Raw genomic sequence first — 23,181 nt, forward strand, 5'->3', positions numbered from 1 at the left:
AAAAAAAGAAAAAAAAACCTATTTTAATGCACAAATGAGCCCTTCAAATTTAGAACTTCCGGATGATCCTGTCATTGGCTACACAGGGGTTTCTGAAACAAAGTCTATTTGTTTCAGAAAGACACACAGAGATATTATGTGTGTCTTGGAGTGGAAAAATCCAAAGTGTGGATGTTTTCCTGCTGGCCCAGGAGCAGCTCCTGGCCTGTGCACTCCTAGCAGCTCTCAAACGGCCGCTATGCTCGCCCAGGGATGGTCGCGCTGTGTGGTTCACAGGCCCCAAAGGGACATTTCACAGCTGCCACATACATCAGGTGGTCCCCTCGTATTTGCTGGGGAAAGCAGGTCATGCAGGGACTAGGTGACCGGTACTGACGCGGAGCGTCAACACTCATGTTCTAACTGGGTTTTTCGGACTCTGAACTCGTGGGTTGTCCATGAGGCCACCTCTGAGCTCGCCTGTCCACAATGGACTCGGGGCCTCTTCACACTCACTCCCAGCCTGCAGGTGCCTCAACACTAGCCTCGCCGCACCACGGTCTCCCTGCAGACACACTCAGGTGGAGAACCCTCCTGAACAGCACTGGAGGGCTCCTGGGGATGCAGGCTTCTCCTCATGTCTGCCGCTGAAGTTAGTGGCTGAGGGGACCCACCCGGGCCACAGCTCATCTGCGCCTGTCATGTCTCATTATCAAACAGGAAGGTCAATGACAGCACACACTCACCGCACACTGACACGTGCAGCAACTCCCTCCTGTCATCCTGTCCACCTCCCCAGAACTGCCACCGTCCCCATTCCACGGACGAGGACACCGGGGGCCACACAGCTGCTCATGTCACAGTACGAGCTCCGCGCCAGTGCCTCCTGGCTGCCTCCCTGGAGCTTTGCCCACTCGGCACGTTTCCATCACTGATCAGCTTTGCACAACCATCTGTGCACACATGTGGGTGCGGAAGAGTTGATGCCACACTGGTCAGTGGTCCAGCCGCACAGAAGCCTGCTTGGCAGTTTCCGGGGGGGTTAAATCTCCACCAGCCCTCAGGCTCCATGGCCTCACTCCTCCACGTTAGCCCAAGAGAAACGCAAGGTCCACGCAAAGACCTGCACAAAACTTTTCACAGCCAGCTATTCAAATAAGTTAAGCTGACAGCTACTTTATGCCCAAATATAAACTGTGTGCCAATAAAAGATGTAATTCTCAGAGGCATACATTGATCTCACACACCCTGAATCTCTCTAGATCCCAAACCACAGAGAGAAACAAGGAGCAAACATCTCACCACTGGGGCATCTCCCCAGGGAAGCCACCAGAACCCCCTGAGAAGGGCTGCATGGAAAAATGACACACAGGTCTGCACACTCCCGGTGAAGTGACCACCGGTGCATGACGAGAGCCAGCAGCTGTGCCGTACTGGGGATGCAGGAAACGGGCCAGCATTCACGGTGACGGGTGACAAAGGCCGTGAGCTACCACAGAAGATGAGGGACGAGTGGGAAGCGTGAGGGAAGAAGCGAGCGTGGAGAGAAGCATGAGAGCAAAGGATTTCAAGAAATAAGAAACAGAACGAAAGAGGCCGGGAGGTGAGGAAATCAGGCCAACAGTGCTAATGTTTCAGGAACCAGCTTCAGTACAATGTGGGACATAAACCCAATTACTGAAGAGTCAAGTACAAGCTGATGGCTCCGGTCAACATGGTGAGACTCCAGGGAATGTGCCCACAGAGCTGGAGGGACGGCCACCGGGCTCGGCAGAGACGGAGCGGCCTCTCCCGTCCTCCCCAGGGAGGCCAGAGGAGCACCAGGCTGACAGGTACGGGCTCTGAAATTAGAGCACAGGGAAGGTCAACATGCCTTTCTTTTCAGACCAGTATCTGGAAAAGTCCTTCCTGAGACTCGTGTTTTTGCTGGATTTCGAGTGGGAATCAGCAGCTGCCTTGCATCTGCACGGATCTCACAACGCATGCAAAATGATGCCACGATTTTGTGAAGGGTCATTGAAGAAACAGCCTTTCATGTACTCTAATGAAAGCGCTTTTAAATGACACATCTCTTTTCTCCGGGGAGGTTCCTGAATTCCAGTGAATCTTTCTGGTCACGGCAAAGATTAAACGTGAAAACAGCAGTCTTGCAGGTCCAAATAACAGAAGTCTCTTATTAGATACGCACTTGCCACGAGCTACACTTGCAAACAGTGGCAACAATTCCACCACAACGGACAAGACGCACCTTGTTTGATGCTGAAAACTCAGGAATCAACCTGCAAACGATTCGATCTGTTACCATCTATGTGCAGAACACTGTGTTTACTAGCAGAGCCAATAGTAGTAATTTGAAGCCGCTCCTCCCCATCAAAGGGAAATAAGCCGGAGCTAAAATGTGCTAAGAAACAAATGAACCTTGAAATAAATCCTAAGGAAGTAAGGCTCACCCCGAAGCTAAGGTAATAAGCACAAAGGGGCCGTGTTGTGCAGGCCCAAGATGAGGATGTGGCGAACCAGGAGAGCACTGGGAAAGCGCTTCACCGTTGAAAACGTTTCTGACGCCGTCAGGGACCAAAGGTACTGCTGCCAACAGGACTAGACCGCTTCATTCCGAGTATTTTGTGATTCTGTTGAACTGTATCCTTGAAAATGAAGCTCCTTCCATTTTTCCATCTTACATTACTCTTGACACATGTCCTTCATTTCCCTCTGCCTGGATTTTCTCCACAGAAGAAATGGGAAAAGGAATTGCAAACAGAAGTTCACACCGTAGTCCTGAAGCTTCCTAACAGCGGTGATACTGTCCACGGGGTGGGCAACGGTCACACTATGGTCACTCACTTACTTTTTACAATGTTTCCAGAAATGATGTTTCCCAGAACTGTGCATGTTGCTGCAGACCACTGCATTTTTAGCTCGCATGCATTAAAAAAAAGTAAAGTTTTCTCAGAAGACCCAAATGTTCAATATTTAACACCGGCATTATTAAGAAATCACATTAGGGCAGAAACGTTGCCTACTTTCAGCAGAAGCCAGGATTCAGTCAGGAAGCCACTGGTTTTGGCCCAGAAGCTACTTGACCTCCACCAAGTGAACAAGGGATGTTCATGACGGGGCTCTGGGTTCTCACTCACACATGACAGCCTTCTCTCGGCGACCTCCACCACGGTCTGGCAGACACAGGGATGCCCTCTGCCCTGCTCCCTGCCACTTCCTCTTGCAGGGCCGTGCGAGGGGTCACTGGCACCGCACAGGCCGCTGGTCACCCACTGGGCAGTCACACGCCTGGGCTGGCAGCAGCTCTAACAGTCCTGCATGGACCTTCATCAGCTTCATTTCTAATAACAGCCTGGTCTCCTTCAACAACCCTGGACCTATGACCAGTTACATAACCAGTCATCTCTAAGGATCCATTACTTCATTCTTTGAAAATGTGATCACGTAGTGAAACGTCGGGGCAGAGGGATCTGGCAAAAATGCTGCTTCTATCAACCTGTATGTTGGCGACACCCCGATGGAGTACCCCAGTCCCACCAAAGGTCTCTATACCATGAGATTCTAGGAAGCATCACTGAATGCAGCTAGAGTCCAATTTATCCACAGGGCAGACATCAGGGCGCACTACTGAGGAGTCTGAGGCTGGGACACAGAGCCAGCCTCTCCTGAACCTGAGGGCTCTCCTTCCTGCACAGGGGTCTCACACGATGGAAAAACCTAGGTCCTCTATGTCTGCTTCTATTCCCAAAGTCAGTGCTTGGCTTTATTATGAAGACTTTCAAATATACACAAAATACGGAGAATTGTATAACCAGCCCATGTGTGCATAACGCAAACACAACACTGTTGAGATTTTGTTATACTTGCTTCAACTATCATATCTTTGTTCTTTACCTTTTTCTTCTCAGTTTTTGTGATTAAAGAAATGTGAAGTATTTTTAGTAAATTGCTTTAAGATGATGTCCTGCGTACTTTGCAAGAATCTCTAAAAATGCAGACATTGCACACATTTTACAGCTAACTAGAATAAAATAAGTCCTGGAGAGGTCCCACCATGCACAACACACTCCCAGTGTCCTCAAGTGTCCTTGCACAAGGAACCAAACAAGATCTGTGTGCTGCTGGTACGTCTCTCCAGCACTGCTGCTTGGAGCAATCCCTTCTTCCACTTAGGACTTGTCTGTTCATCTCTGTGTGACATCTTGCATCTGGTTCCGTCATCCTGTGTAGGTGCCATAAGCCAGAAATGATCTATAAAGACTCGATTCAGTTCAGACTCTAGTGGTTTTTAGCAAGAATACTTTATGGTGAATATTAACGTGGTGTGCTTCTCAAAATGGCGTTAGTAATGTCCATAATGTCTAAGCTGTTGTGCGCTCAATGACACTATGTTGGTCAGGAGTTTTGGGTTGTGACAGCATGACATCCCTTGGAGAGCTCCATCAATATTTTCTCTAACTCTAGTGAGAACATTTAACATGAGGTCTATCTGTTAACAAATGTGTAAGTGTACAATATGGTACTGTTGGCTACGGGCACAGTGTTCTACAGCAGAGCTCTAGACCAATTTGTCCTGCACAACCGAAATTCTATGCCTTTGACCAACGTCTCTCTCCCCACTGCCCATCCCCACTGGCAGCTGCCATTCCACTTCTCTGCATCTATGAGTGCAACTGTTTCAGAATCTTCACGTAAGTGGAATTACGCAGTATTTGACCTTCTGTGATTGGCTTATTTCACTTAGTATAATATCCTCCGGGTTCATCTAGGTCATTGCAAAGGCAGGATTTCCTTCTTTTTTAAGGCTGAATAACACTCCATTGTATGCATACACCACATTTTCTTTATTCATCCATCAATAAATATTTGGATTGTTTACACATCTTAGCTATTATAAATAATGTTATAGCAACATAGGAGAGCAAATCTCTCTTCAAAATATTGATTTCAACTCTTTTGAATAAATGCCCAGGAGTGGGATTACTGGATGCTATGGTAGTTCTATTTTTAATTTTGTAAGGAACCTCCACATGATTTTCCACGGTGGCTGCACCAATTTGCATTCTCACCAACAGTGCAAAAGTGTTCCAATTTTTCCACATGCTTGCTGCTGACATTTATCTCCTGGTTTTTGGATGATGGCCATCCTAGCAGGTGTGAGGTGATATCTCACTGGTTTTGCACTTCCCTGATGATTAGTGATGTACCTGTTGGCCACTACTATGTCTTCTTTGGAGAAACATCTATCCAAGCTGCCTTGGGGCCATGATGTTTATCTGATAGTTTCATCTACTGATGACATTTGCCAAAGTCAATTACTTTTAAGATTGCAAGAGGGTAATTTTCTAATTCTGCCATTCATCTCACTTGTCTAGAATTATTTCCTAAAAAATAACTTTTCTTCTTCAAAGAGGGTATCAGGTTAACTTGAAGCACAGTCCAAACAGGAAAAGCAAGACAAATGCTGGATTATTTTCCTTAGAGAGACATGGTTCTGAGTAAGAACCATCAAATTGGGATGAATAAGGCTTCGTTTAGGTTTGGTCTCTTTATTGGAGTATTATTTTAAAACTGTGAGATTTTAGATATATAATGTTTTAAGACTAATTGCAGTCATTAATCTCTCAAAGCTCAACTACACCTTCTCTGGCCAATAGCCTTTAATGTTGCTTCCTGCAGCTGTATTATATGACTGATCACTCCTCAATTTCTTAATCTTTCGCATGAGATGCCCCTGGCTCATCCTTAAACTTTTGCTACATACCTGAAAGCAGCTATTCATCCAGGGAACTCTGGTTTTCCATCAGTGGGCTAGGTAGAGGCTCCCACAAGGTCATGAAGGGCAATGGCTGGAATGTCGATGCTTCTGAACATTTTCACTGGCTGATGCTAGGAAATGCCTGTTTTCATAAGTGTACATCAATTCTACACTGGTTTTTTTTAAGATTTATTTTTAGAGGGGGGAGGGGCAAGATGGCGGCAGAGCAGGGTCTCCAAGTCACTTGTCCTCAACAAATTACCTAGAAAACCATCCAATCATCCTGAAAATCTACGAATTCGGCCTGAGATTTAAAGAGAGACCAGCTGGAACGCTACAGTGAGAAGAGCTCGCGCTTCTATCAAGGTAGGAAGACGGGAAAAAGAAATAAAGACACAAAAGGCCTCCAAGGGGGAGGGGCCCGCGAGGAGCCGGGCTGAGGCCGGGGCGAGTGTCCCCAGGACAGGAGAGCCCCGTCCCGGAGGAGCAGGAGCTGCACCGACCTTCCCCGCGGAAAGGGGCTCCCCGGGAATTGGAGCAGGATCCCCAGAGAGGCGGGGATGCCCTCGGGCTCCCTGGGACAGTTACAGAGGAACTGCGCCCCGGGAGATGCGCCGAGCTCCCTAAGGGCTGCAGCGCTCGGCGGGACCCGGAGCAGCTCGGAGGGGCTCGGGCGGCGGCTCCGCGGAGGGGGCTGCGGGGCTCCGGGAACAGCTCAGAGGCGGCGGCTCGGGCGGAGGAAGAAGCTCCGCGGAGGGGGGGGCGGCGCGGCTCCGGGAACAGCTCGGAGGGGCTCGGGCGGCGGCTCCGCGGAGGGGGCTGCGGGGCGGGAGCGCGAATCCAACAGCGCAGGCCCCGGAGCACAGGGCGCCGGGACACAGCCCAGGATCCGCCCTCCCCCGGGACAGGCAGAGGCTGGGAGGGCCCAGGACAGCGAGGACGCTCCTGCCCCGAGCTGAGCAGATCAGCGGCCCCGCCCCGGAGCCTCCAGGCCCTGCAGACGGAGAGCCCCGGAGCTACTGCAGGGGCTGACTCCAGGGTCCCAGAGCTGCCCCCGCCACTGTGGCTGTTCCTCCCGGGGCCTCACGGGGTGAACACTGAGCCCTGCACCAGGCAGGGGCAGAGCAGCTCCCCCAAGTGCTAACACCTGAGAATCAGCACAGCAGGCCCCTCCCCCAGAAGACCAGCGAGACGGACCAGTTCCAAGGGAAGTCAAGGGACTTAAAGTATACAGAATCGGAAGATACTCCCTGTGGTTTTTTTTTTTTTTTTTTGTCTGTTTTTTTGTTTTTGTTTTTTTTGTTTTGTTTTGTTTTGTTTTGTCTTGGGCTTTTTTCTTTCTTTCTTTCTTCTTGATTTCTGATTGCTTCCCCCACCCTACCCCCCCTTTTTTTTCTTTTTTCTCCTCTCTTTTTCTTTCTCTTTTTCTTCTCTTTTTCCCCCTTTTTTTTTTCTTATTTCTCTTTTTTCTTTTTCTCTTTTCTTTCCTTCTCTCTCTTTTTCTCCTTTTCCCAATACAACTTGTTTTTGGCCACTCTGCACTGAGCAAAATGACTAGAAGGAAAACCTCACCTCAAAAAAAAAGAATCAGGAACAGCCCTCTCTCCCACAGAGTTACAAAATCTGGATTACAATTCAATGTCAGAAAGCCAATTCAGAAGCACTATTATACAGCTACTGGTGGCTCTAGAAAAAACCATAAAGGACTCAAGAGACTTCATGACTGCAGAATTTAGATCCAATCAGGCAGAAATTAAAAATCAATTAAATGAGATGCAATCCAAGCTAGAAGTCCTAACGATGAGGCTTAACGAGTAGCAAGAACAAGTAAGTGACATAGAAGACAAGCTGATGGCAAAGAGGGAAACTGAGGAAAAAAGAGACAGGCAATTAAAAGACCATGAGGATAGATTAAGGGAAATAAATGACAGCCTGAGGAAGAAAAACCTACGTTTAATTGGGGTTCCCGAGGGCGCCGAAAGGGACAGAGGGCCAGAATACGTATTTGAACAAATCCTAGCTGAAAACTTTCCTAATCTGGGAAGGGAAACAGGAATTCAGATCCAGGAAATAGAGAGATTCCCCCCCTAAAATCAACAAAAACCGTTCAACACCTCGACATTTAATAGTGAAGCTTGCAAATTCCAAAGATAAGGAGAAGATCCTTAAAGCAGCAAGAGAAAAAAAGTCCCTGACTTTTATGGGGAGGAATATTAGGGTAACAGCAGACCTCTCCACAGAGACCTGGCAGGCCAGAAAGGGCTGGCAAGATATATTCAGGGTCCTAAATGAAAAAAACATGCAACCAAGAATACTTTATACAGCAAGGCTTTCATTCAAAATGGAAGGAGAGATAAAGAGCTTCCAAGACAGGCAGGAAATGAAAGAATATGTAACCTCCAAACCAACTCTGCAAGAAATTTTAAGGGGGACTCTTAAAATTCCCCTTTAAGAAGAAGTTCAGTGGAACAATCCACAAAAACAAGGACTGAATAGATATGATGACACTAAACTCATATCTCTCAATAGTAACTCTGAACGTGAACGGGCTTAATGACCCCATCAAAAGGCGCAGGGTTTCAGACTGGATAAAAAAGCAGGACCCATCTATTTGCTGTCTACAAGAGACTCATTTTAGACAGAAGGACACCTACAACCTGAAAATAAAAGGTTGGAGAACCATTTACCATTCAAATGGTCCTCAAAAGAAAGCAGGGGTTGCCATCCTTATATCAGATAAATTAAAATTTACCCCGAAGACTATAGTGAGAGATGAAGAGGGACACTATCTCATACTCAAAGGATCTATCCAACAAGAGGACTTAACACTCCTCAATATATATGCCCCGAATGTGGGAGCTGCCAAATATTTAAACCAATTAATAACCAAACTCAAGAAATACCTTGATAATAATACACTTATACTTGGTGACTTCAATCTAGCTCTTTCTACCCTGGATAGGTCTTCTAAGCACAACATCTCCAAAGAAACGAGAGCTTTAAATGATACACTGGACCAGATGGATTTCACAGATATCTACAGAACTTTACATCCAAACTCAACTGAATACACATTCTTCTCAAGTGCACATGGAACTTTCTCCAGAATAGACCACATACTGGGTCACAAATCGGGTCTGAACCGATACCAAAAGATCGGGATAGTCCCCTGTATATTCTCAGACCATAATGCCTTGAAATTAGAACTTAATCACAACAAGAAATATGGAAGGACCACAAACACGTGGAGGTTAAGGACCATCCTGCTAAAAGATGAAAAGGTCAACCAGGAAATTAAGGAAGAATTAAAAAGATTCATGGAAACTAATGAAAATGAAGATACAACCGTTCAAAATCTTTGGGATGCAGCAAAAGCAGTCCTGAGGGGGAAATACATCGCAATACAAGCATCCATTCAAAAACTGGAAAGAACTCAAATTCAAAAGCTCACCTTACACATAAAGGAACTAGAGAAAAAGCAACAAATAGACCCCACCCCCAGCAGAAGAAGAGAGTTAATTAAAATTCGAGCAGAACTCAATGATATCGAGACCAAAAGAACTGTGGAACAGATCAACAGAACCAGGAGTTGGTTCTTTGAAAGAATTAATAAGATAGATAAACCATTAGCCAACCTTATTAAAAAGAAGAGAGAGAAGACTCAAATTAATAAAATCATGAATGAGAAAGGGGACATCACTACCAACACCAAGGAAATACAAACGATTTTAAAAACATATTATGAACAGCTGTATGCCAATAAATTAGGAAATCTAGAAGAAATGGACGCATTCCTGGAAAGCCACAAACTACCAAAACTGGAGCAGGAAGAAATAGAAAACCTGAACAGGCCAATAACCAGGGAGGAAATTGAAGCAGTCATCAAAAACCTCCCAAGACACAAGAGTCCAGGGCCAGATGGCTTCCCAGGGGAATTCTATCAAACGTTTAAAGAAGAAATCATACCTATTCTACTAAAGCTGTTTGGAAAGATAGAAAGAGATGGAGTACTTCCAAATTCGTTCTATGAGGCCAGCATCACCTTAATTCCGAAACCAGACAAAGACCCCACCAAAAAGGAGAATTACAGACCAATATCCCTGATGAACATGGATGCAAAAATTCTCAACAAGATACTAGCCAATAGGATCCAACAACACATTAAGAAAATTATTCACCATGACCAAGTAGAATTTATCCCTGGGACACAAGGCTGGTTCAACACTCGTAAAACCATCAATGTGATTCATCATATCAGCATGAGAAAAACCAAGAACCATATGATACTCTCATTAGATGCAGAGAAAGCATTTGACAAAATACAGCATCCATTCCTGATCAAAACCCTTCAGAGTGTTGGGATAGAGGGAACTTTCCTCGACATCTTAAAAGCCATCTATGAAAAGCCCACAGCAAATATCATTCTCAATGGGGAAGCACTGGGAGCCTTTCCCCTAAGATCAGGAACAAGACAGGGATGTCCACTCTCACCACTGCTCTTCAACATAGTTCTGGAAGTCCTCGCCTCAGCAATCAGACAACAAAAAGACATTAAAGGCATTCAAATTGGCAAAGAAGAAGTCAAACTCTCCCTCTTCGCCGATGACATGATACTCTACATAGAAAACCCAAAAGCCTCCACCCCCAGATTGCTAGAACTCATACAGCAATTTGGTAGCGTGGCAGGATACAAAATCAATGCCCAGAAATCAATGGCATTTCTATACACTAACAATGAGACTGAAGAAAGAGAAATTAAGGAGTCAATCCCATTTACAATTGCACCCAAAAGCATAAGATACCTAGGAATAAACCTAACCAAAGAGGTAAAAGATCTATACCCTAAAAACTATAGAACACTTCTGAAAGAAATTGAGGAAGACACAAAGAGATGGAAAAATATTCCATGCTCATGGATTGGCAGAATTAATATTGTAAAAATGTCAATGTTACCCAGGGCAATTTATACGTTTAATGCAATCCCTATCAAAATACCATGGACTTTCTTCAGAGAGTTAGAACAAATTATTTTAAGATTTGTGTGGAATCAGAAAAGACCCCGAATAGCCAGGGGAATTTTAAAAAAGAAAACCTTAGCTGGGGGCATCACAATGCCAGATTTCAGGTTGTACTACAAAGCTGTGGTCATCAAGACAGTGTGGTACTGGCACAAAAACAGACACATAGATCAATGGAACAGAATAGAGAACCCAGAAGTGAACCCTGAAATGTACGGCCATCTAATATTCGATAAAGGAGGAAAGACTATCCATTGGAAGAAAGACAGTCTCTTCAATAAATGGTGCTGGGAAAATTGGACATCCACATGCAGAAGAATGAAACTGGACCACTCTCTTTCACCATACACAAAGATAAACTCAAAATGGATGAGAGATCTAAATGTGAGACAAGATTCCATCAAAATCCTAGAGGAGAACACAGGCAACACCCTTTTTGAACTTGGCCACAGTAACTTCTTGCAAGATACATCCACGAAGGCAAAAGAAACAAAAGCAAGAATGAACTATTGGGACTTCATCAAGATAAGAAGCTTTTGCACAGCAAAGGATACAGTCAACAAAACTAAAAGACAACCTACAGAATGGGAGAAGATATTTGCAAATGACATATCAGATAAAGGGCTAGTTTCCAAAATCTATAAAGAACTTATTAAACTCAACACCAAAGAAACAAACAATCCAATCATGAAATGGGCAAAAGACATGAAGAGAAATCTCACAGAGGAAGACATGGACATGGCCAACATGCACATGAGAAAATGCTCTGCATCACTTGCCATCAGGGAAATACAAATCAAAACCACAATGAGATACCACCTCACACCAGTGAGAATGGGGAAAATTAACAAGGCAGGAAACAACAAATGTTGGAGAGGATGCGGAGAAAAGGGAACCCTCTTACACTGTTGGTGGGAATGTGAACTGGTGCAGCCACTCTGGAAAACTGTGTGGAGGTTCCTCAAAGAGTTAAAAATAGACCTGCCCTACGACCCAGCAATTGCACTGTTGGGGATTTACCCCAAAGATTCAGATGCAATGAAACGTCGGGACACCTGCACCCCGATGTTTCTATCAGCAATGGCCACAATAGCCAAACTGTGGAAGGAGCCTCGGTGTCCATCGAAAGATGAATGGATAAAGAAGATGTGGTTTATGTATACAATGGAATATTACTCAGCAATTAGAAACGACAAATACCCACCATTTGCTTCAACGTGGATGGAACTGGAGGGTATTATGCTGAGTGAAATAAGTCAATCGGAGAAGGACAAACAGTGTATGTTCTCATTCATTTGGGGAATATGAATAATAGTGAAAGGGAATATAAAGGAAGGGAAAAGAAATGTTGGGAAATATCAGGAAGGGAGACAGAACATAAAGACTCCTAACTCGGGGAAACGAACTAGGGGTGGTGGAAGGGGAGGAGGGCGGGTGTTGGAGGGGAATGGGTGACGGGCACTGAGGTGGACACTTGACGGGATGAGCACTGGGTGTTTTTCTGTATGTTGGTAAATTAAACACCAATAAAAGTTAATTAAAAAAAAAAAAAAAAAAAAACCCTTCAGAGTGTTGGGATAGAGGGAACTTTCCTCGACATCTTAAAAGCCATCTACGAAAAGCCCACAGCAAATATCATTCTCAATGGGGAAGCACTGGGAGCCTTTCCCCTAAGATCAGGAACAAGACAGGGATGTCCACTCTCACCACTGCTGTTCAACATAGTTCTGGAAGTCCTCGCCTCAGCAATCAGACAACAAAAAGACATTAAAGGCATTCAAATTGGCAAAGAAGAAGTCAAACTCTCCCTCTTCGCTGATGACATGATACTCTACATAGAAAACCCAAAAGCCTCCACCCCCAGATTGCTAGAACTCATACAGCAATTTGGTAGCGTGGCAGGATACAAAATCAATGCCCAGAAATCAATGGCATTTCTATACACTAACAATGAGACTGAAGAAAGAGAAATTAAGGAGTCAATCCCATTTACAATTGCACCCAAAAGCATAAGATACCTAGGAATAAACCTAACCAAAGAGGTAAAAGATCTATACCCTAAAAACTATAGAACACTTCTGAAAGAAATTGAGGAAGACACAAAGAGATGGAAAAATATTCCATGCTCATGGATTGGCAGAATTAATATTGTAAAAATGTCAATGTTACCCAGGGCAATTTATACGTTTAATGCAATCCCTATCAAAATACCATGGACTTTCTTCAGAGAGTTAGAACAAATTATTTTAAGATTTGTGTGGAATCAGAAAAGACCCCGAATAGCCAGGGGAATTTTAAAAAAGAAAACCTTAGCTGGGGGCATCACAATGCCAGATTTCAGGTTGTATTACAAAGCTGTGGTCATCAAGACAGTGTGGTACTGGCACAAAAACAGACACATAGATCAATGGAACAGAATAGAGAACCCAGAAGTGGACCCTCAACTTCACGGTCATCTAATATTCGATAAAGGAGGAAAGACTATCCATTGGAAGAAAGACAGTCTCTTCAATAAATGGTGCTGGGAAAATTGGACATCCACATGCAGAAGAATGAAACTGGACCACTCTCTTTCACCATACACAAAGATAAACTCAAAATGGATCAGAGATCTAAATGTGAGACAAGATTCCATCAAAATCCTAGAGGAGAACACAGGCAACACCCTTTTTGAACTTGGCCACAGTAACTTCTTGCAAGATACATCCACGAAGGCAAAAGAAACAAAAGCAAAAATGAACTATTGGGACTTCATCAAGATAAGAAGCTTTTGCACAGCAAAGGATACAGTCAACAAAACTAAAAGACAACCTACAGAATGGGAGAAGATATTTGCAAATGACATATCAGATAAAGGGCTAGTTTCCAAAATCTATAAAGAACTTATTAAACTCAACACCAAAGAAACAAACAATCCAATCATGAAATGGGCAAAAGACATGAAGAGAAATCTCACAGAGGAAGACATGGACATGGCCAACATGCACATGAGAAAATGCTCTGCATCACTTGCCATCAGGGAAATACAAATCAAAACCACAATGAGATACCACCTCACACCAGTGAGAATGGAGAAAATTAACAAGGCAGGAAACAACAAATGTTGGAGAGGATGCGGAGAAAAGGGAACCCTCTTACACTGTTGGTGGGAATGTGAACTGGTGCAGCCACTCTGGAAAACTGTGTGGAGGTTCCTCAAAGAGTTAAAAATAGACCTGCCCTACGACCCAGCAATTGCACTGTTGGGGATTTACCCCAAAGATTCAGATGCAATGAAACGTCGGGACACCTGCACCCCGATGTTTCTATCAGCAATGGCCACAATAGCCAAACTGTGGAAGGAGCCTCGGTGTCCATCGAAAGATGAATGGATAAAGAAGATGTGGTTTATGTATACAATGGAATATTACTCAGCAATTAGAAACGACAAATACCCACCATTTGCTTCAACGTGGATGGAACTGGAGGGTATTATGCTGAGTGAAATAAGTCAATCGGAGAAGGACAAACAGTGTATGTTCTCATTCATTTGGGGAATATGAATAATAGTGAAAGGGAATATAAAGGAAGGGGAAAGAAATGTTGGGAAATATCAGGAAGGGAGACAGAACATAAAGACTCCTAACTCGGGGAAACGAACTAGGGGTGGTGGAAGGGGAGGAGGGCGGGTGTTGGAGGGGAATGGGTGACGGGCACTGAGGTGGACACTTGACGGGATGAGCACTGGGTGTTTTTCTGTATGTTGGTAAATTAAACACCAATAAAAGTTAATTAAAAAAAAAAAAGCAGGACCCATCTATTTGCTGTCTACAAGAGACTCATTTTAGACAGAAGGACACCTACAACCTGAAAATAAAAGGTTGGAGAACCATTTACCATTCAAATGGTCCTCAAAAGAAAGCAGGGGTTGCCATCCTTATATCAGATAAATTAAAATTTACCCTGAAGACTATAGTGAGAGATGAAGAGGGACACTATCTCATACTCAAAGGATCTATCCAACAAGAGGACTTAACACTCCTCAATATATATGCCCCAAATGTGGGAGCTGCCAAATATTTAAACCAATTAATAACCAAACTGAAGAAATACTTTGATAATAATACACTTATACTTGGTGACTTCAATCTAGCTCTCTCTATACTAGATAGGTCTTCTAAGCACAACATATCCAAAGAAACGAGAGCTTTAAATGATACACTGGACCAGATGGATTTCACAGATATCTACAGAACTTTACATCCAAACTCAACTGAATACACATTCTTCTCAAGTGCACATGGAACTTTCTCCAGAATAGACCACATACTGGGTCACAAATCGGGTCTGAACCGATACCAAAAGATCGGGATAATCCCCTGTATATTCTCCGACCATAATGCCTTGAAATTAGAACTCAATCACAACAAGAAGTTTGGAAGGACCACAAACACGTGGAGGTTAAGGACCATCCTGCTAAAAGATGAAAAGGTCAACCAGGAAATTAAGGAAGAATTAAAAAGATTCATGGAAACTAATGAAAATGAAGATACAACCGTTCAAAATCTTTGGGATGCAGCAAAAGCAGTCCTGAGGGGGAAATACATCGCAATACAAGCATCCATTCAAAAACTGGAAAGAACTCAAATTCAAAAGCTCACCTTACACATAAAGGAACTAGAGAAAAAGCAACAAATAGACCCGACCCCAGCAGAAGAAGACAGTTAATTAAAATTCGAGCAGAACTAAATGATATCGAGACCAAAAGAACTGTGGAACAGATCAACAGAACCAGGAGTTGGTTCTTTGAAAGAATTAATAAGATAGATAAACCATTAGCCAACCTTATTAAAAAGAAGAGAGAGAAGACTCAAATTAATAAAATCATGAATGAGAAAGGAGAGATCACTACCAACACCAAGGAAATACAAACGATTTTAAAAACATATTATGAACAGCTGTACGCCAACAAATTAGGCAATCTAGAAGAAATGGACGCATTCCTGGAAAGCCACAAACTACCAAAACTGGAGCAGGAAGAAACAGAAAACCTGAACAGGCCAATAACCAGGGAGGAAATTGAAGCAGTCATCAAAAACCTCCCAAGACACAAGAGTCCAGGGCCAGATGGCTTCCCAGGGGAATTCTATCAAACGTTTAAAGAAGAAATCATACCTATTCTACTAAAGCTGTTTGGAAAGATAGAAAGAGATGGAGTACTTCCAAATTTGTTCCACGAGGCCAGCATCACCTTAATTCCAAAACCAGACAAAGACCCCACCAAAAAGGAGAATTACAGACCAATATCCCTGATGAACATGGATGCAAAAATTCTCAACAAGATACTAGCCAATAGGATCCAACAACACATTAAGAAAATTATTCACCATGGCCAAGTAGGATTTATCCCCGGGACACAAGGCTGGTTCAACACTCGTAAAACCATCAATGTGATTCATCATATCAGCAAGAGAAAAACCAAGAACCATATGATACTCTCATTAGATGCAGAGAAAGCATTTGACAAAATACAGCATCCATTCCTGATCAAAACCCTTCAGAGTGTTGGGATAGAGGGAACTTTCCTCGACATCTTAAAAGCCATTTACGAAAAGCCCACAGTAAATATCATTCTCAATGGGGAAGCACTGGGAGCCTTTCCCCTAAGATCAGGAACAAGACAGGGATGTCCACTCTCACCACTGCTGTTCAACATAGTTCTGGAAGTCCTCGCCTCAGCAATCAGACAACAAAAAGACATTAAAGGCATTCAAATTGGCAAAGAAGAAGTCAAACTCTCCCTCTTCGCCGATGACATGATACTCTACATAGAAAACCCAAAAGCCTCCACCCCAAGATTGCTGGAACTCATACAGCAATTTGGTAGCGTGGCAGGATACAAAATCAATGCCCAGAAATCAATGGCATTTCTATACACTAACAATGAGACTGAAGAAAGAGAAATTAAGGAGTCAATCCCATTTACAATTGCACCCAAAAGCATAAGATACCTAGGAATAAACCTAACCAAAGAGGCAAAAGATCTATACCCTAAAAACTATAGAACACTTCTGAAAGAAATTGAGGAAGACACAAAGAGATGGAAAAATATTCCATGCTCATGGATTGGCAGAATTAATATTGTAAAAATGTCAATGTTACCCAGGGCAATTTACACGTTTAATGCAATCTCTATCAAAATACCATGGACTTTCTTCAGAGAGTTGGAACAAATTATTTTAAGATTTGTGTGGAATCAGAAAAGACCCGAATAGCCAGGGGAATTTTAAAAAAGAAAACCATAGCTGGGGGCATCACAATGCCAGATTTCAGGTTGTACTACAAAGCTGTGGTCATCAAGACAGTGTGGTACTGGCACAAAAACAGACACATAGATCAATGGAACAGAATAGAGAACCCAGAAGTGGACCCTCAACTTCACGGTCATCTAATATTCGATAAAGGAGGAAAGACTATCCATTGGAAGAAAGACAGTCTCTTCAATAAATGGTGCTGGGAAAATTGGACATCCACATGCAGAAGAATGAAACTGGACCACTCTCTTTCACCATACACAAAGATAAACTCAAAATGGATCAGAGATCTAAATGTGAGACAAGATTCCATCAAAATCATAGAAGAGAACACAGGCAACACCCTTTTTGAGCTCGGCCACAGTAACTTCTTGCAAGATACATCCACAAAGGCAAAAGAAACAAAAGCAAAAATGAACTATTGGGACTTCATCAAGATAAGAAGCTTTTGCACAGCAAAGGATACAGTCAACAAAACTAAAAGACAACCTACAGAATGGGAGAAGATATTTGCAAACGACATATCAGATAAAGGGCTAGTTTCCAAAATCTATAAAGAACTTATTAAACTCAACACCAAAGAAGCAAACAATCCAATCATGAAATGGGCAAAAGACATGAAGAGAAATCTCACAGAGGAAGACATGGACATGGCCAACAAGCACATGAGAAAATGCTCTGCATCACTTGCCATCAGGGAAATACAAATCAAAACCACAATGAGATACCACCTCACACCAGTGAGAATGAGGAAAATTAACAAGGCAGGAAACAACAAATGTTGGAGAGGATGCGGAGAAAAGGGAACCCTCTTACACTGTTGGTGGGAATGTGAACTGGTGCAGCCACTCTGGAAAACTGTGTGGAGGTTCCTCAAAGAGTTAAAAATAGACCTGCCCTACGACCCAGCAATTGCACTGTTGGGGATTTACCCCAAAGATTCAGATGCAATGAAACGTCGGGACACCTGCACCCCGATGTTTCTATCAGCAATGGCCACAATAGCCAAACTGTGGAAGGAGCCTCGGTGTCCATCGAAAGATGAATGGATAAAGAAGATGTGGTTTATGTATACAATGGAATATTACTCAGCAATTAGAAATGACAAATACCCACCATTTGCTTCAACGTGGATGGAACTGGAGGGTATTATGCTGAGTGAAATAAGTCAATCGGAGAAGGACAAACAGTGTATGTTCTCATTCATTTGGGGAATATAAATAATAGTGAAAGGGAATATAAAGGAAGGGAAAAGAAATGTTGGGAAATATCAGGAAGGGAGACAGAACATAAAGACTCCTAACTCGGGGAAACGAACTAGGGGTGGTGGAAGGGGAGGAGGGCGGGTGTTGGAGGGGAATGGGTGACGGGCACTGAGGTGGACACTTGACGGGATGAGCACTGGGTGTTTTTCTGTATGTTGGTAAATTGAACACCAATAAAAATTAATTAAAAAAAACAGGATATACCATATGCTTTATTAATGGGCCAGATTATAAATATGGTTGCCAGAAATGTATACCTGTTCTTGCTATTATAAAATATCACGTGAGCTACTTCTACTGCATTTATAGGCCTTTGCACTTTAGGATAGTGAATCACTTGTAATTGAGGGCAGAAAGTGAAAAGTGGAAGGTACTTCTTCATGACCGTTAATGAATATATGCTTTACCCAATAAATATATGTAGATGTGAATAAAAGATTTTTAATACAAAAAAAAGATTTATTTTTAGAGAGAGAGAGAGCACAAGCAGGAGGAGGGTGCAAAGGGAGAGGGAGAAGCGGACTCCCCGCTGAGCACAGATCCTGGCACCTGCACAGGGCTGGATCCCAGGATCCAGAGACCATGACCTGAGCCAAAAACCAAGAGTCAGCCACCTAATGGACCGAGTCACCCAGGTGCTCCCCACACTTTTTTAAATAGATGCTTTCTAAGAGTGTTTCAATAACTGGTAAAGCAAGATCTCCCCAACATAATTGTTTTTTCCAGGGTGTCTTAACAATTATTATTTGTTTGTTCTTTGAAATAATTTTATAATATGATTGTCTACGTACAGGAAAACCTTTGAAGTTTTAGTTGCAGAAGCGTTAAGGTTTCAAATTACCTATAGAGAATGGAAGTATTTAATTATTTTTCTCCTTTGTATCTTCTTTTTCCCTTATTGTGCTCTCTGGAGTATCTACTTTCTACTCTATTCATTCAAGTGTGGTCTTTATCTCTGAAATTTTTTTTTCTAATGGTTTCCTAATGCTTATCAGTTTTCATTTCACATAGTCCTGTGTCTAGTAGTATTATTTCTGAACTTTTCTGTTTCTGCTGTTCTGTTAAAGATTATGTGTTTTCTTAATTTCCTTCAGCTTATTTTCAAATACATGGTCAGTTTCATCTGCATAGTATACATATTTTTCTGTATGGTCTCTTGTCTCTGAGAATTTTTGCTTCACTCTCATTTTGTTGTATTATAAAAGAACTGTCATATCCGGACTTTATATGACACCACGGAATAGAAAAAAGGACATATAGGAGAAACCTATGTGCCCTACCGCCGCTTCCAAAATGCCCCTCGGGAGACACTGGCACAGACTGTGCTTGCAGAAGTACCCACACAGCTGGTCTCCTACTTCAAGGCCCAAGGTTGGGCCCCATTCAAACCACTTCCACCCCCAGCAAAGAGCCCTGCACAGGCCCCTCAGGCCTAGGTTCCATTAGAGGATAGGCTATGGCTAGTCCTCAGCCTTGTGTCCCCAAGGTTCCTGTAAGCGTGAGCCCCATAAGCACACATTCCCCAGTGCTGCACTTTATGTTTTATATTTTTATATTTGCTCCTGCTGTTGTTGCTCTTGATTCCCTCCTGTTTGCCCTGGAGTCCTTCATTTAATAATGATCAATGAAGACAAAAGAACAAAAAACAAAACAGACAAAGCTCAATAGGCAAGCTGGAGCACATCATGGAGATTCTTGTTTACCACATACAGATAACTGATCAGTATCCTACATAATATTGGAGAACCAGCAGAATATTTTAAGCAGAAAAACATTATAATCAGCAATAATTTGTTTTCTAACCATTACAATAAGCTTGTTGAAGTTTTACATTATAATTGAGGATGTTTCTTTTTCTTCTTAGGGTAATATCACTTTTGCTTTTTATATTTTGAGAGTACATTACCAGGTGCATATAGATTTAGAATTATGATATTTTCTATATAGATTGGCATTGTTATCATTTTAAAAGCCCCTTATTACCTCTAGTAATGGTTTAAGCCTTAATGTCTACCTTAGACTTAAGTGTTCTCACATCAGCTTGCTTTCTCATCTTTCTACTTCCAATGTCTCTGTGATTTTATACTCTTAATTTCAAATTTCATATTTTCAGCTGCATTCACAGCATTAATTGAATAAAAGAAGAAGGGATCAAAACTTTCAAGAAAATTCAATCTACACAGTTGACTTGCATTTGGCTCCTTAAAAATAGGTCCATACTTAAGTTATCTCATGGATTTCTTAGGGAACATCCAAGTAATGCTCAAGCCTTTGAAGCAAATATGAATTTGATATCCTACCTGAAAGCCACTAAGCCATGATACATAATGAGATGTTTCAAAAGAGAATTTAACTTAATGGGTGGATCTGAATCAGTAAGACATTTTAGGGTGCATGACAGGATAGAGAAACTATCTATTCATTCATTCATTTAGAGAGCACACACATGATGGGGGAAAGGGCAGTGGGACCGGGAGAAAGAATCTTAAGTAGGCTCCCTGCTGGGCCTATCTAAATGGGGTATTTGGATTATGTGAAAATGGGTAGAAATAGATAGTTTAGGTTTTTTTCAAAAAATACAATGTATTCTGAAATGTACTATGCAGCTAAGTGCTCATAAGCAACTTAAATAATTAAAATAAGTAAAATTTATTTGACCATATGACATATTTGCCACCATTTTAGATTTTTTTTTTCTGCAATATTGAACAAAAACCTTGCTGGCACTACCACCAACAAGAAAATAATGTGATTTTTGGTTTTCCCTCTAAATTGTTTTTCTGTATGGGGTACCTGGTTGGTTCAGTCAGTTAAGCATCTGACTCTTGATTTTGTTTTTGGTTTTTTTAGATTTTATTTATTTATTCATGAGAGACACAGAGAGAGAGAGGAAGAGACAGAGGCAGAGGGAGAAGCAGGCTCCATGCAGGGAGCCCAATGCAGGACTCAATCCTGGGACTCTGGGATCATGCCCTGGGCTGAAGGCAGACGCTCAGCCGCTGAACCACCCAGGCATCCTGACTCTTGATTTTGGTTCAGGTCATGATCTCAGGGTCGTGGGATGGAGCTCCAAGTCAGGCTGCACCACTAGGTGTGGGATCTGCTTGGGAGTCTCTCTCTGCCTCTCTCCCTGCTCTTCCCCCAGTGCTCACACACACACTCTCTCTATATATATATTTAAAAAAAAAAGAAAAGAAGAAAAATTTTAAAAATCAATTTTTTAATTTAAATTCAATTTATGCAACTGATGGATTATTGAACTCTACATCTGAAATTGATGATGTCCTATATGTTGGCTAATTAAATTTAAGACAATCAACTTAAAAAATTAAAATAAAATAAGTACATTGGCAAGGCCCATGGGGCTGGAGGCCAGCTGGGGCACAGCCCATGGCCACCATGCTCTGCACTCCTCTGTACTGTGCCTGCCCACAGGAGGAAGTGACAGGAAAACAGTGTGACATCAGGTAAGGATGTGATGCAGGATTCACTGAAGCTGAAGAGAAAGTGGTCATTCCTGTTGGCACCATAAATACCTATGGATTGTGGCAGGAAAAGTGAAACGGGTCACTGACATTGAGAATTCAGTGCTCATAAATAACTTTGAAAAAAGTGGATGGATGCAAGTGACAGAAAATTAGGGTTGGAATTTTTACCAGATGAGTGTGCAAACCAACGAAAAATGTTTTTAGCATTGAAACTGGCTGTTGGCTCTCAGATAATCACATAACATTTTCTGAACCACTAGGATCTGACCCAGAAGGTTCTGATGGTGAAGAATATTAAAAACTATAGGAAGGAGCTGGAGAAAGAAGGGGGTCCTCTAGCAGAAAAAGATGAAAATGGAAAATACCTCCATTTGGACTTTGTTCTGGTCACCTTCATGCTGCCTGCTGACCACAGCCGGCTTGTGGAGTTCAGGAAAAGTCCCTCTAGAATCATGAAACCCCGCAGCAAAGCCCAGGGGACAGGCATCTTCTGATGGACAAGTTCTCACAGATCAAAAAGTGATCTCAGGACAGCAAAACAGCCCCATTTGTGACACAGTCCACTAAAAAAGCCCATGTGATCTCTCTGTACATTAACAACCCATTACCAACTGGCAGGAGGAAGTTCTATCTGCACTTGTATGTTCTGGTGTCTCCAAGCCACCACATGTGAACTTGGATTTCGACATTTTTGCTCTGTGAAACACACTTCCCGTGAGTTGGACACCATATCTGTCCATTCCTCTCACCAAGGTTGCCCTTCAGAAGCACAGGAAGGACCACCCAACCACATCCACGGGGCCAGGGGACTCCACCTGGAGAGCACCGGCGGCCAGATGCTGGAAGGTCCACTGGGCCATGGTGTGGTCACTGAAGGCCATGGTGCAGTGATGAGCAATGACCAACAGTGCTTCCAGGGTTATGGCTCCAACTGTCTCCGATGACAAGCGGAAGCCCTGGCCCACTGAGGCAAGTTTCCATCTCTCACCTCCAGCACCGCCAACAACCAGAACCTCAAGTATAACCTGATCAGAGACACCCTCAATACTGCAGTTCCCAATGAGAGACTACGCCACAAAAGGCACCAGTCGCCCCTAGAGCAAGTCCTTGGCCATTACAAAATCCTATAAGATGAAGAGCTGGTGCGGGGTGATGGGGCTGACTGGGGGCTGAGAGGTCGCCAGGGTCAGGTGCTGTGGCCCAAAGGGAGCCAACCAAGTCGTGGGACGTCATCACAACCTGGCAGTGACCACCAGGAAGCACGGAGGATTGCAGCCTGGACCTGCCAAGTACTCCTTGCACCAGGGCTGACTCTGAAATTCCCTTTTTCTAGAGTTTTGTTTTTCTTTTCCATTCCTAAGTCCTGTGAATAAAGGCATT

General features: G+C 43.0%; 1 protein-coding gene and 1 pseudogene across 10 annotated transcripts in view; one reads left to right on the forward strand and one right to left on the reverse strand.

Moving 5' to 3' along the window:
* Positions 1-23,181, reverse strand: part of WDR27 (WD repeat domain 27) — a 238,367-nt gene that overhangs the window by 93,694 nt on the left and 121,492 nt on the right. The gene's annotated exons all lie outside the window — the stretch shown is intronic.
* On the forward strand, positions 253-23,174 carry LOC121484650 (annotated as a pseudogene).

This window comes from Vulpes lagopus, chromosome 2 (genome assembly GCF_018345385.1).
Source record: "Vulpes lagopus strain Blue_001 chromosome 2, ASM1834538v1, whole genome shotgun sequence".
In the NCBI taxonomy this organism is placed as follows: domain Eukaryota; kingdom Metazoa; phylum Chordata; class Mammalia; order Carnivora; family Canidae; genus Vulpes; species Vulpes lagopus.